Source organism: Toxorhynchites rutilus, chromosome 2 (assembly GCF_029784135.1).
Source record: "Toxorhynchites rutilus septentrionalis strain SRP chromosome 2, ASM2978413v1, whole genome shotgun sequence".
NCBI classification, from domain to species: domain Eukaryota; kingdom Metazoa; phylum Arthropoda; class Insecta; order Diptera; family Culicidae; genus Toxorhynchites; species Toxorhynchites rutilus.
Genome location: NC_073745.1, coordinates 139,833,509 through 139,847,075, shown reverse-complemented (window position 1 = coordinate 139,847,075; position 13,567 = coordinate 139,833,509). Strand labels below are relative to the sequence as shown.

The window sequence follows — 13,567 nt, the reverse complement described above, 5'->3', positions numbered from 1 at the left end:
TTCAAATGGCCAGTCTTATAAATGAAGACAGTTATTGTATCCTACACTATATACTTCAATTTAAATACGACTTTTTACATATCGCTGGAAACACAGAAAAATGAAGTGGTTCTATAGTTATCAAAAAGCGGTGTATATAAAAATGGATTTCTGTCTGTCTATCTTTCTGATTCTAATGGACTCGGAAATCACTGAACCGATAGACGTGAATATTTGTATGTAGGAGTTTTTGAATCCGGGGAAGGTTCTTATGACAGTTCGAGACAAAGGGCCTGGCCGGGTAAGGGAGTAAAAAGAGCCCCCAAAATAAATCACCAGCTGTATGGCAAATATTGTATAGGATATTAAATAAGTATTTTTGGCGTTTTTTTAACCCTTATGTGGTTGAACATAGGATCTATGGTGAAAAACGTATATTTTCGTTTATTTCACGCCATCCTCTAAAACTTCGAGATTAAAATTTGAAAAAAAATACTGAATGTGCATCTCACTGCGGTGTATTAAGAAAAATAATAATAATAAAAAAAAAATTTCATCAAAAATTGAAGTACTAAAAACTAAAAAAATATTGAAATTTTGAAAACATTTTTTTGGGATTTAGAGATTCAGTACTACTCCAATCCCTATTTAAATGTGTTCCTACGGCTTCTCTAGATATGTGTGATTTTTTTAAAGGGTACTAAATAAGAAATTTTGGCAGTAGTACCATATACCGTTCTGAATCATATTTTGGACAACATCATATTTCGGACACTTTGTTCTAATATCTTGAAATGCTTAATGCACTGATGATATAACTATCAAATTAATATCACAATTGCTTCTTTAGAGTGATCCCTTGGTTCCACTATCATTTCCCATGAGAACTACATTTGAATTATAACATAATCGGCAGAAATCTTACAACATTACTCATTATCGTTTGTGTTTAACGTTTGCTCAACGTAAGCACGTAGAATTTACCCGTTCATTAATATTTAATTTTCTCCCGTGTTTCATCAGTTCTCATCATCGATAACAGTTTACTGTGATTGCTTGGTAAGTGTTTCGCAGTTGACTATAAAATATAATCAAGTGTAATGTAATTTTAGTCCAAAAAATTACAAAATAAAGTGTCCTAAATTTGAATTCAATCTGTCCGAAATTTGATTCAGTGTCCGAAGTTTGATTCTTATTCGCTTGATTTGAAAAGCATTTTATTCGATAATTTTTTTATGTTTTCAATCAAATAGTTACCAAAGTAGAAAGCTTGAATGCATATTGAACTAATTTATTGAAAATATCAACCAAATAAAACCTGTGCATGAAGTTTAGATCTGTTTTCTGCATCATATGCCTTAAGCCTCCGAAATATGATTCAGAACGGTATTTGAGTCCTCATATGGTACACCATAGGATGTATGGTGAAAAATCTTTTAATTTTTCACGCCATTCTCAATAGTTTTGAGACAAAAATAAGAAAAAAAATACTGAAAGTACATCTTGTACATCTTGAAAGTACATGTGTATCGATAAATATCTTCAATCAATTTTTCATCAAAAAATCTAAAAATAAAAAAAAATAAATCGGTACAATTTTTTTTTAGATATTTTATGGCATTTCGAAAATTTGAAAAAAAAATATTAGGACCTTCATCGTCTGCATTATTATTTTTATTTTCTTGAAATCGATTATTTTATCGTATTCGTGGTTTTGAATTGTAAAATTAAAATAAAAAAAAAATAATGATCTGGATTTTTTAAACTGTTCTTCTCATTATTCCGAATGATCTTTCCACAAGGACTTTCCACAGGATACTCTAACGCCGAAAAATGGCAACTGTGTAATGTGCTAATTATAGATATGATAAACATGTGACATGTACACGATTAAAATTCGGCTCTGTTTACAGCTAAAAAATGTTAATGAGCCTAAAATAAACAAAAGGGATAAAAAAAAAGATACGAGAAAAATCTTTGTGCAGCGTAAAGCTCTAAATATACCGACAAAATTCAGACACATAAAAAACAAAATTTAAATAAATATTAGAGCAGTACTGGGTCTCTAAATTCAAAATAAATTTGAAATGCCCAAAGGCCAAAAAAAACCTTTTTTCGCGCAATCCTCTTAAAAATTCAAGAAAAAATTACGCTACATGCGGAAAAAACAACACATACGAACACATTTCAATGAAAATTAGAGCAAAAGTGGGTCTAGTAATTTGTTTTTTCGAAATTGTTTTTTTGTACCGCGAAAAACACTCTAAAAATTTTGAAAAAAACACATAGAGTAATGCGGGGCAAAGGTTCGCACCTAACTGTTGTCGTGCAATAACTCTTGAAATAAAAGCAAATAAAATTCCGTTTGCTTATTAAATTGTAACTATATATGTTATCTTCCTATTTTAATACAAAAAGACAAATGCGCACCTTTGCCCCATAGTGGGGGCAAAAGTGCGCACTTATTGAATTGAACTTCTGAAATGACTTATACCAACAATAAATGCTTAATCATCATAAGCAGGAGAAGCATCATTACTAGAGAGTGTAGGCACCGTCCAGTAGGCAGGAGAGGGGGTGTTCTGTGTTTTTTATGGGTGGAGAAGGATGAGTGTTATAGTCGAACAGACCACGTGGAAATTTTTGGGAGGAAGGAGACTGACAATATAAGATATCCGAAAATGTCCAACACTTGAAACAGAATTCGTTTTTATTAACAATCTAGCTGACCCAGCGAACTTCGTCCCACCCACAATTGATATATTGGTATGAATAATTTCGAACACTCAAGTTCCCACAGAAATTATTTTTATGCGCGTAGTCTATACTCGCGGTATATAATTTCTTTTTTGGCATGCAGACTAAGACGCATCAATCCTGATACTGACTGTTTAAATCCGTGGCTCCGTTCTTGAGTTAAATCGTGAGGAACGGACACCAAATCATTTTGATTTATATAGATCTAGTTTATAAATACATAGTTACCTTCACTTGATTTATTTGAAACTCATTGTTGAAAAAAAAAATATAGGAGGTTGTGTTCAAGACACGACCGCATTGTTGACGTAGAATTACGCTATAGTTTAATTCAAGTCGCTTGATTATAACTGCGGATATTATTTTATAATGCTACGAAAATTTTGGAATAACCATTCTACCAGTGAAATGTTTTTTTTTTATTGTAGAATCATTTGACTTTAATTGTTTGATGATTCATTCTTGTGCTCGCAGAACAATACATGCTCGAGATAATCGCAGCTGTCACCCTTAGTGGAGAAAGAATTGCTACTGGCAAGCGAAACCAAATCACTGACAAAATTCTAGAACATTTATTTTCTTGGTGAGCTGACGATAGCCTAGCTTGATGATTCCCACACAATTGTGTAGCTCAGAACATTAATGCGAAGGCGTCAGTTTGATGAAACAATTGCAATGCCAGATACATCAGCGAGTAAGTAATTTGGTCGCGTCCACAGCTCAATCCAAAACGAATACATGTGATGACACAAAACAAGGAAGAACAAGCGATATTCATTGCTTTGAATACAGAACGATACTGAAAGTTTATCTTCCTTCCTTGCTTGAGACTTTAAACTTCTTTAGTTCATTCGTCTCTAACCTTCAAAAAGGCCCTTGGAAAATTTTACTTTATCCTTCATATTACTCCTCCACCCCCATTGCGCTGAGAAAGGCATTCGATCCCTCGCCGTCCAGCTCGCCCAGCAACGATGTTGTTCAGTCGATTTTCTCACGAAGAATGAAAGTTTGCCTCAGCAACTTCCACTGTTTATACTCTAGGCAAATATTCCCCTTCGTTCTTCTTCTTTTCCTTTGTTCACGGAGACTTTACATCTTACGATTTCCCCTTCTTCTTCTTTTTCTTCTTTTTGGCTTTAAGAGGGTTTAAACTTTTCAGTTCATTCGCCTCTAGAGGGATTTCCCCTTCGTTGCTCGTCGATAAGGTGCTCGTTATTGACAGCTCTGTTAGGGAAAGCACACAAATGGACAGAACAAATGTATGAGAAAATGGGAATGCTTCCATCAATTTTCATCAATTTAAATCATATACAGACTATGGCATTGTAATGTATACGATATCAAACAAATCTTAGAAAATTTCCGATTCGTTTGCTATGTAAATTGCCAAAATCCGCTCGCGGCAAAAATAGTTATTAACGTTAACTTTATTTCATAAAAACGTGACCTGTTTTCTGATTTGGCACCCTTAATGAAACACAATATTGATTCGAAGTGCATGGTGAAAACACGAACATAAACGAAACATAACTGTTATTGAATTGAACTAAAAACATTTTTCATTTGAAATTCATTCTGAATTATTTTTAAGCAATTGTTTATTTTTATTCCTCATCTTGGATATCGGTTCTGAGGATTCCGACGCTTTACCTTGTAGCGCTGTTGCTCCGTTGCACTGTTGTGGGGTTCAAAGAGACAGGTGGTGGTTCCACATGAAGCTAGAGGCCCAATCTCTTCCTGCTAGTTTTGCAACTTTGTTGAATTCGTGCTGGAGGTTGTTTGCTTCCGAAAAATCGGACGCCATGCGCCGTAAATCTTTGAGAGTCATACCATAGAAAAGTGGCCTGCAGATCCTCAGACTGCTCACTCGTAAATACCTATCTGAACCGCACTAGGTGCTCGCTGACACATTCCAGCAGAAGTAGAAATGTCAATAAAAGAAGATTCAAATCATAAATCACTTTCTGATATGAGCGTCTTCCTCAGAGTTGATTCAGAAATACCGAGGTCTGCCGCCATCCAACATTTCGAGGCTCCCTCCCGAAGCCTCTGTCGGGCCATTTGAACATTTCTGGAGTGCATTTCTTCAAATCGGTTTTCTCCTTTTGGGTCCCGTTAAACATTTTGTTGAAAACATGCGAGCTTTTACTCCACAGCCACTGCGCACCTTTGCTCCACAAGCAATGTTTGAACTAATCGAATTTTTAAAAAAAGCTCTTAAACTTTTTCACAAAAACGAATACGCAGTATCATCTACTATGAAGGTTTCCTTGACAGTGTAGTTTCGAACTTTCCAGTTGTTTTAGGCAAGTAAATAGTCATCTCCAAAACTGAAAAAAATAAGATCAAAACATCGCAAAACTCTCTACTGTTGGTGTAATAATGTATCAAACGACTACACTGTTGTCGAAATTTTATGCTCGTTTGCTTCAAAATGGCCAACCTTTGCCCCGCTTTACTCTATACCTGAAATAGACGTAGGAAGAAATTTGAATACAAACTAGAGTTGTACTGAATCTCAAAATAAAAAAAATAAATTTAATTTAAAATAAAATAACAATTCATTTAATTTTTTTTAGTATTACAAATGAAACACAAATTTCTGCATAACTCGAAAACTAAAAAAATATAAGAAGCCAAATTTGGCATGTGAAGTTTTTGGAGGCCAATAGAATTTTCTCTAAAGGTGGGCTGCAAATGGAACACAATTTTATACATAACTCGAAAACTAATAAAGCAAATGGAGCTAAATTTTGCATGTGAAGGTTTCTAGCACAATAAATTTTCCTATGATGGTATAACACCCCTACCTTCTATGGGAGAGGAAGGGGGTCCCATAAAAATATCACACATATTCCAACCAACAATATTCCATACTTCCATATTCGTCATATGTTCTACAATAACATCGTGATGAGCGTTGTTAGTCCATTTGATGTTTGCGCTAACGAGATTGATCCGATCGCCAAACGTGTTGTGAAATGTGTAAAAATGTGTAAGCGCAGAACTCGAAGAATGAATCGTCCCATTTAAGATGCCTTCATTTTATTATATTTTCAGTATCAAACATGTTTTTCACGGAGGAACATGTTATTTGCAAGTGTTGGTAAATCTTGAACGAGAATTGTGTTTGAAAACAATTTGATAAAGGGTGTGTCACATCAAATTGCATCACGGAAAAAACGCTGTAGAAATTCGCCCAGTAGACCGATCCTTTTGAAAATTTTAGACAGTAAAATAAAAACTATTAAACAACTTTTGGCATTTTCTTTTTATTCATACTTCGAGCCCAAGCCCGTATGCTCGCACCTTCCTCTTTACCCCGTCCATAAGGTTCTGTACAACGTCAGGTTGTAGTTTTTTATGAACAGTAATCCATTTTCTCTTCAAGTCCGCCTCCGATTTGACAACTTTTGGGTTCTTCCGGAGGGCCTGCTTCATAATCGCCCAATATTTCTCTATTGGGCGAAGCTCCGGCGCGTTGGGCGGGTTCATTTCCTTTGGCACGAAGGTGACCCCGTTGGCTTCGTACCACTCCAACACGTCCTTTGAATAGTGGCACGAACCTGCCCGTTTACCGTGCCAGTCATCACGAAGGGGGCGCTCCGCTTTCCGCAAGAGCAGATCGCTTGCCACACCATGTACTTTTTGGCAAACTTGGATAGTTTCTGCTTGCGAATCTCCTCCGGAACGCTGAATTTGTCCTCTGCGGAGAAGAACAACAGGCCCGGCAGCTGACGAAAGTCCGCTTTGACGTAGGTTTCGTCGTCCATTACCAGGCAATGTGGCTTCGTCAGCATTTCGGTGTACAGCTTCCGGGCTCGCGTCTTCCCCACCATGTTTTGCCTTTCGTCGCGGTTAGGAGCCTTCTGAACCTTGTATGTACGCAGGCCCTCCTCCCGCTGCTTGGTCCGCTGGACGAATGAACTTGACAAATTCAGCTTATTGGCGACATCCTGGACCGAACTTCTCGGATCACGTCTAAACTGCTTAACTACGCGCTTGTGATCTTTTTCACTGACGGAGCATCCATTTTTGCCGTTCTTCACCTTCCGGTCGATGGTTAGGTTCTCGAAGTATCGTTTTAGTACTCTGCTGAAGGTGGATTGGACGATTCCCAGCATCTTACCGATGTCCCGATGTGACAACTCCGGATTCTCGAAATGAGTGCGCAGGATTAATTCACAACGCTCTTTTTCGTTCGACGACATTTTTCCAAATTTACGAAAAATTGACAGTGAAGCATGGCCAACGTGATCTTTTTGTTTTCGTTCGTTTTGGTTGGGATGGAATATTTTTCCTGGATCAAAACCACAAACGGAACCCCTTTAGGAGCGGAAGGTGATAAGGTATATCAGCTTTTGAAAACAGAACATTGTCAGTAGTAATCCTCCACTGACCACTTTGTCCCCCGAACAACGAAAAGCAAAATATGCCAAATAATCGCTGAAATTGAACAAAATATCCTCTCCTAGAATGCGTGAAAAGTCGTCCAAACTGTTGAATGGTCGAAAATATCAGGTCAAATAAACCAAATTTCACTAGAAATTCCATAAATTTGAAACGCACAGAACTACGGCCAAGAGAGTTTTTTTTTGTTTTATTTATATTTTGACATGCGACAGCTCCACCGAAGTACATGGTGACTCAAAAGTCATGAAATTCTTCAGACATATGATGACTATCAATAGTTATACTTCTGAATAAGCAGGTGACCCCTTTACCCCCACTACCCCTAACACTTTATTTTGTGTGTCGTATGTCGTAATACGACATCTAGGGCACCGCTCAAGTCGTACCGCTTTCGAATGTCCTATTTCGGGGATAATCGAGGTTCTACTGTGCTCTCTTCTAAAATGTTAGCCATTCATACTAAAAGTTTGTTCACGTATCACAACCAGGGTTGCCAACTATTATTTTTAAAAATCAGGGAGAATGAAAATTTTCGCAGGATTTCGCAGCGACGTTAACCTGTGATAATCTTAAGGTGCAATATCCGGTTAGTTTAGCTGGTGGGATAGCACATTCCAGCCAGATTCCAACATAAATTGTCGTGTTGGCAAAGAGACATAAAGGTTGGCGTTGGCTCTGATGGAACACGACGGCCATCGCATTGACTAATTGTGGAAGTTCCTCAGGTTTGTTGCGGGCAGTAGTTTTGGGAATTTATCGACTGTTTGATTAGTAGATGCTCATAATGGAGCTTCGAGAATAATGAATAAGTTCTGCTTCGAGATCTGTTTCGTAAGCTTATGCTAATGATAATTAATTTTTGTGGAACTATCGGGAATTTTATTGACACAGTTGTAAAGTAAGAACTAGGACTACGTGTTTGAGTTATTCAAAAACAACAAGTAATTATATTCATTCACAATATAAAGATTTGAAACTGCCTTTGGGCGTGCTAATCTGATAGAGTGTCATTTTTTCGAGCCAACTTAAACATTATGTAAGTGCAGACTGGAAAACTTTTTTTTAAGTAGGATATTATGACAATTCTTATTTCCAACCAGAAAAACTATTATTACTGTAAATTTTCATTCTAATAAAGTAAAAAGTACAAAATCAAGGAAAATCAGGATAAATCAGGATCATTTCAGAAAAATCAGGGCAAATTTAGTGTTTGTCAGGATATCAGGGATCGTGTCAAAAAGTCTGGGAAATCCTGAAAAATCAGGAAGGTTGGCATCTCTGATCACAACTCATATAGTATATTTAAAGTTTCAAATAAGAGCTTGTTTTAATTAATAGGGTTCTTTTTTTAGGCCTCGTCGACCCCGGAAATCAGTTTTCGTTTATGTCGATTCCTGAAGAACCGACATCAACTCCAAGGGGTCGATATCGACCACTTTGAGAATCCCTGCGTTAGAATATGCCCCACTGTCAGGCTGTCGTCCCAACAGTTAGGAGGCTCTTCCTTTCTAGCCAGCAAGTTGTGAGTCAGCCACGTATGTCCGATCCAAAGACGAGGGAGATTTTTTTGTTCATACCTGTTGGCTTTGTCCTTCTACTTGACGGTTGATGTTTTAATTTTACGAAGCTGCATGTCATGATCATGATTCTGATCACTCTCCCTAGTGAGGCGAATGATATGGTTCTATCTTTTAATGAGGTTCTTACCAGGTATACCCATGCTGGCAACGGAGCCTCCGCATCCATCGTTAAGAAACCGGTCGGCTTCCACGTTCCCTGAGATTCCGCTGTGAACAGGGATCCAACATAGAGTCATGTTTTTATCTCTCAGCTACTCTTCAATCTCTTGTGCCGAAAAGTTGAAAATGTTGCAGAATACATTCGGTGACTATGTTAAAAACACGGGTGTATGAATGGTATATAGTATAAGGCATTCAAAGAAGGTCGAGAAGAGATGAACGATTTGCCACATCAAGGACGCCCATCTCCCTCTTCAACTGATGAAAACATCGACAAAAGAAAAGGAATTATGCTCGGAAATCGTCTTTTAATTGGGCATGATGATGTTTTGGGCATGAAAAAAGTCGCAACACTACACTCTGTCCAACTTCTATAAGACCAGGTGAATGATCTTGCTGTTTTGTGCCATTGTAAACAAACAATGTTTTAACTTATATTCTAGTGTGTTGGTATTGGTGACTATCATACACTACTAATTTTCATATGTACAGGGTTTTCCAACTTTAAATTCCGAAAGTAAATTGAAATAAAACACACTTAGAATTCGAATTTCGATGAAACTTTTATTTCAAATTAAAGTTTGGTTTATGCCATTATGTGTGAAATACAACATCATTCAAATGTCCACCTAGGGCTTCCTCGCACACCTTGATCCGGAACAGGTAATTTATGATGACTTTTAGGCACATATGGGGCGGTATCTCGGTCATAACATCACGAATATTGTCTTTCAAATGTTCAAGAGTTTGCGGAGAGTTGGCATAGACACGGTCTTTCGCATAACCCCACAAAAAAAAGTCTAGCGGGTTCAAATCGCATGATCTGGACGCCCAATTGGCATCACCAAAAAGCGAAATTATGCGTCCTCCAAATTTCGTTCGCAATATGGTCATGTTCGGTCGTGTTGTGTGGCACGTGGCGCCGTCCTGCTGAAACCACATGTCATCCGTATCCATATCTTCAATTTGTGGCAAAAAAATAGGTTAAAGATATACGGCCCGATGACTCCACCAGACCATAATGCGCACCAAACAGTGACTTTAGGCGGATGCAATGGCCTCTCAACAATCACGTGTGGATTTTCTGAGCCCCATATACGGAAATTTTAGGTGTTCACATAGTCACCGAGCTCGAAATGTGCCTCATCGCTGAAGAAAATTTGATGCGAAAATTCAGCATTTTGCTGCTGTTGTTCGTTCACCCAATCGACGTATGCCCGACGCATTCCATGGTCACCACGCTCTAATTTTTGTACCAGTTGGACTTTATATGGATGTAGGTGCAAGTCCAAATGCAAAATTCGCCACAATGATGTATTTGACAAGCCCAATTGCTGAGCACGCTGTGGAATCGAAACATTCGGGTCATCCTCCAAACTGGCAGCAACATCAGCAATATTTTCGGCCGAACGAACATTACGATGATGCACAGGTCTGACAATATCCGCTACGGATCCAGTTTGTTCGAATTTACGTACTACATTAGCGATTGTGTGCTCTGCCCATGACGACAAAAATCCGTCCGTAATGCTCGAAAAACATTTGCCGGTTTTTCATCATTTTTATAGTATAATTTAACAAAATTAACACCGATGTGCGATGCTAAAACGACCCACATTGTAAAATGGCAGACATTCAACTAACGATATGACGCTTTGGTTGACAGCTATGTCAAACGGTTGTCAGCGCAGGGCTGTATACTTTCGGAAGCCCGAAATGGAAAACCCTGTATATGTGCAAACGCTGAGCGTAAACCAAAGGTTTTGTATTTTTCAAAGTTTCTATAAGACCAGTGACATTCTTCCGTTGGTTTAAAGGGTGTGTCACATCAAATTGCATCACGGAAAAAACGCTGTAGAAATTCGCCCAGTAGACCGATCCTTTTGAAAATTTTAGACAGTAAAATAAAAACTATTAAACAACTTTTGGCATTTTCTTTTTATTCATACTTCGAGCCCAAGCCCGTATGCTCGCACCTTCTTCTTTACCCCATCCATAAGGTTCTGTACAACGTCAGGTTGTAGTTTTTTTTGAACAGAAATCCATTTTCTCTTGAAGTCCGCCTCCGATTTGACAACTTTTGGGTTCTTCCGGAGGGCCTGCTTCATAATCGCCCAATATTTCTATATTGGGCGAAGCTCCGGCGCGTTGGGCGGGTTCATTTCCTTTGGCACGAAGGTGACCCCGTTGGCTTCGTACCACTGCAACACGTCCTTTGAATAGTGGCACGAAACGAGATCCGGCCAGAAGATGGTCGGGCCTTCGTGCTGCTTCAATAGTGGTAGTAAGCGCTTCTGTAGGCACTCCTTAAGGTAAACCTGCCCGTTTACCGTGCCGGTCATCACGAAGGGGGCGCTCCGCTTTCCGCAAGAGCAGATCGCTTGCCACACCATGTACATTTTGGCAAACTTGGATAGTTTCTGCTTGCGAATTTCCTCCGGAACGCTGAATTTGTCCTCTGCGGAGAAGAACAACAGGCCCGGCAGCTGACGAAAGTCCGCTTTGACGTAGGTTTCGTCGTCCATTACCAGGCAATGCAGCTTCGTCAGCATTTCGGTGTACAGCTTCCGGGCTCGCGTCTTTCCCACCATGTTTTGCCTTTCGTCGCGGTTAGGAGCCTTCTGGACATTGTATGTACGCAGGCCCTCCCGCTGCTTGGTCCGCTAGACGAATGAACTTCTCGGATCACGTCTAAACTGCTTAACTACGCGCTTGTGATCTTTTTCACTGACGGAGCATCCATTTTTGCCGTTCTTCACCTTCCGGTCGATGGTTAGGTTCTCGAAGTATCGTTTTAGTACTCTGCTGACCGTGGATTGGACGATTCCCAGCATCTTATCGATGTACCGATGTGACAACTCCGGATTCTCGAAATGAGTGCACAGGATTAATTCACGACGCTCTTTTTCGTTCGACGACATTTTTCCAAATTTACGAAAAATTGACAGTGAAGCATGGCCAACGTGATCTATACACTCTTATCTGATTATAAGCGAAAGCTGAAGATATAATTCCTAAAAATTAAATTTCTACAGCGTTTTTTCCGTGATGCAATTTGATGTGACTCACCCTTTAGTTGTTTTGATCAATAAATCTGGAAAACGCCGAAGGAAAAAGAGCCCACGGAGAGAGAAGAAAGACACATCGATGCATTCCACCAAGAAAATGTTAGTATCAGAGAAATTTCTCGTCAGATTGGACGATCCGATCAAGTAGTTCTCAATTATTTGACGAATCCTCAATGATACTGTAAGAAGGAGAAAGCTCCACGTAAATCGAGGCTCTTTGACCGGGATAAGCGGGAAATAGCTAGAACAACTTCGAATACCTCAAAATCGCTTATGCAAATAAAGCAATATTTCAACTTAAATGTTACTCGAGTGACAATTCGTCAAGTTTTGGTAAAAATCCTCAAATAAAGAGGGTTTAAAAGGCTAAGGCTCCTCATCGTGAACCGTCTCACATCGGAAGATGTCTGAGTTTTGCAAAGCTCACATGAACCAACAGTTGTCATGGTAAGTTGTGACAAAGAATGTTTCTGAAAAATACATTTTGCCATATACCATAGAGAAAAGTTCTTCAATGTATAGGTTATCTTCACTGACGAAACAAAATGGTTAATTAGGATGGCTCTGACGGTTTCAACGGGTACTGGCGTAATTTACGGAGGAAGGAACAGTATTGTTCAACCAGGAATGTTGGTGGAGCCTCGTGCATGGCTTGGGCGGGATTCTGTGCAACCGGAAGCTCAAGATAGCTTTCACATCATTCAAGGATTACATACATGTTCTGGAATCCTCTTTCCTACCGTTTTTATGTGGATATCTTCATAAAAAACTCACATTACAACAAAACAATGATACTATTCATATCAGCAAGGAAACTAAACAATGGATTAAGAACCAAAAACTCATTTTTTTGGACTGGTCGGCTCACTCTCCAGATTTGAATCCTGTTGAAATTCTTAGGGGGGATCCTTGTACGCAGAATTTACACTGAGGGAAAACGTACACCACGATTGAAGAGCTCAAGGTCACAATTTCGGAAACATGGAAAAATATCGAGAAATTCTCTCAGCAGCATTTGGTAAATAATATTCCAACAGCCGAAATGGCAAGATTGTCAATTATTGACATGTAAATCAGCCGATCGTTTTGAATTTTACATTGATAATATTTATGCATTTTGAAATGGTCTTATAGAAACTGGACAGCTGAAATTATCATATTTAAGCAGAATAAATAAACAAAAAACTCTTTTGAACGAAATTGACGTTAAATATACTTTATTCTAAGCATTCAACAATGTATGAATGTATCTTGTTGAAATTCTATCTGTTTGTGTTGCAACGAAATAGAATCAGGGTGTCTTATAGAAGTTGGACAGTATGTATTAGTGCCAAGAGAGCTCTATTTTTTCAAAAATTTCATCACAATCTCTAGCTAGAGACATGCTTGAACGATCAAATTCTGATCCAACGTTCATCCAACGCATAACACACTGGCGACGAGACATGGGTGTGACTTTTTCCTATTTCCGGAACTCAAATTAGCGCTTAGTGGATCTCATTTTGATAGCATTGAAGACATAAAACGAATTCACTGTGTGAACTGTAGGCAATTCCACAAGATTGTTCGTTGGAAAAAGTGTAAAAAGTGAAGGGGCTTAATTTGAAGCGA

At 38.6% G+C, this 13,567-nt stretch overlaps 2 protein-coding genes across 12 annotated transcripts in view; one reads left to right on the top strand and one right to left on the bottom strand.

The window, feature by feature from the left end:
- Positions 1–13,567, top strand: part of LOC129764953 (elongation of very long chain fatty acids protein 4-like) — a 176,354-nt gene that overhangs the window by 71,406 nt on the left and 91,381 nt on the right. The gene's annotated exons all lie outside the window — the stretch shown is intronic.
- Positions 1–13,567, bottom strand: part of LOC129764948 (glycine receptor subunit alphaZ1) — a 131,095-nt gene that overhangs the window by 115,129 nt on the left and 2,399 nt on the right. For 2 of the 10 annotated variants that reach the window (XM_055764621.1, XM_055764631.1), the window contains exon 1: positions 8,857–8,985. The exons of the other annotated variants lie outside the window; for them this stretch is intronic. The gene's annotated coding sequence lies outside the window, so the exon portion shown is untranslated. Of the gene's footprint in view, positions 1–8,856; positions 8,986–13,567 lie in introns of those variants that run through there. 10 annotated transcript variants of the gene reach the window in all.